Consider the following 2340-nt stretch of genomic DNA (forward strand, 5'->3'; position numbering starts at 1 on the left):
GTGATGTTCTTATCATCACCAAAGCTGATTGATTTTCATCAATTTAGCTCTTGAATGCAATGTCCTGCTGAAGCTTGTTCACCCATGTCTAATTTCTTTAGACTGAAGCTTTAGACTAACATTGCATGATTCCTGGAATTCTCATTAAGAATTTTGATATTTTTATTTTTCCTCTTCACTTAATTTTCGAAAAATCCAAAAAAATTACAAAATCATAAAAACCAAAAATATTTTATGTTTCTTGATAAGTCTAGTGTCTCATGTTAAGTTTGGTGTCAATTGCATGTTTCTGTTCTTCTTGCATTCATTCATGTGTCTTAAGTGATCTTCAAGATGTTCTTGATGATTTCATTGCTCTGATCTTTGAATTCTATTGACTTGAGTGTTTTGTGTTTCTCATGTGTATTCTCATTTTGTTAGTGTCAGTAGTATACAAACTGCTAAGTTTGGTGTCTTGCATGCATTGTTTATTTGATTTTAGTTGCACTTTGATTATTCCTTATTATTAAAAATCCAAAAATATTTTTAATTTGTGTCTTTTCAAGTCAATAATACAGAGGATTGAAGATTCAGAACATTCAGCAGAGGAATTACACAGAAAAAGCTGGGTGTTCAAAACGCCCAGTAAGGAAGGCAAACTGGCGTTTAAACGCCAGCCAGGGTGCCTGGCTGGGCGTTCAATGCCCAAAAGGGTAGTGGTTTGGGCGTTAAACGCCAGGATGGCACAAGAGGGAAGATTTTGTTTTTAACTCAAATTTTTTTTTAAGTTTTCAAAATTTTTCAATCAAACCTTTTTCAAAATCAATTTCTTTCCATTTTCAAAGATACTTGCTAACAATTAGTGATTTGATTCAACATTTCAAGTATGTTGCCTTTTTTGTTGAGAAAGGTTTAATGTTTGAATCATATCTTTTCTTGTTAGCCAAGTCATTAATTTTTAAAATCAAATCCTTCTAAAATGTTTTTCAAATCATGTTTTCTCAATCACATCTTTTTAAAACCAATCATATCTTCTTAACCACATCTTTTTCAAAATAGTTTTCAATCATATCTTTTTTAATTTCTAATTTCAAAATCTTTTTCAAAAAAAAACACTTGATTTCTTTTCCACTCTTAGTTTTCGAAAATCAATTAAAGTTTTTCAAAATGTTTTTAAAATCTTTTTAATATTTTCGAAAATTTCTTTCCCTCTTCTCATATCCTTCTATTTATGGACTAACACTATTCCTCAATGAACAATTCGAAATCCATCTCTCTTGATAAGTTCGAATTCTTCTACTTCTGCCTTCTATTTTTCTTTTTCTCTGACACCTCAAGGAATCTCTATACAGTGACATAGAGGATTCTATATTTTCTTGTTTTCTTCTCTTTCATATGAGCAGGAGCAAAGACAAAAACATTCTTGTTGAGGCTGACCCTGAACCTGAAAGGACCTTGAAACGAAAGCTAAGAGAAGCTAAGGCACAACTTTCTATAGAGGACCTAACAGAAATCTTCAAAGAAGAAGAACTCATGGCAGCCGAAAACAACAATGCCAACAATGCAAGGAAGGTGCTGGGTGACTTTACTGCACCTACTCCCGACTTCTATGGGAGAAGCATCTCTATCCTTGCCATTGGAGCAAACAACTTTGAGCTTAAGCCTCAATTAGTTTCTCTAATGCAACAAAATTGCAAGTTCCATGGACTTCCATTGGAAGATCCTCATCAGTTTTTAGCTAAATTCTTACAAATCTGTGACACTGTCAAGACCAATGGGGTTGACCCTGAGGTCTACAGACTTATGCTATTCCCTTTTGCTGTAAGAGACAGAGCTAGGACATGGTTGGACTCACAACCTAAAGAAAGCCTGAACTCTTGGGAAAAGCTAGTCAATGCCTTCTTGGCAAAGTTCTTTCCACCTCAAAAATTGAGTAAGCTTAGAGTGGAAGTCCAAACCTTCAGATAGAAGGAAGGAGAATCCCTCTATGAAGCTTGGGAAAGATACAAACAATTAATCAGAAAGTGTCCCTCTGACATACTTTCGGAATGGAGCATCATAGGTATTTTCTATGATGGTCTGTCTGAACTGTCCAAGATGTCTTTGGATAGCTTTGCTGGAGGATCTCTTCATCTGAAGAAGACGCCTACTGAAGCTCAAGAGCTCATTGAAATGGTTGCAAATAACCATTTCATGTACACTTCTGAAGGAATCCTGTGAACAATGGGACGAATTAGAAGAAAGGAGTTCTTGAGATTGATACTCTGAATGCCATATTGGCTCAGAACAAAATATTGACCCAGCAAGTCAATATGATTTCTCAAAGTCTGTCTGGAATGCAAAATGCACCAGGCAGTACTA

The sequence above is a fragment of the Arachis stenosperma genome, chromosome 2 (assembly GCF_014773155.1).
Source record: "Arachis stenosperma cultivar V10309 chromosome 2, arast.V10309.gnm1.PFL2, whole genome shotgun sequence".
NCBI lineage: Eukaryota > Viridiplantae > Streptophyta > Magnoliopsida > Fabales > Fabaceae > Arachis > Arachis stenosperma.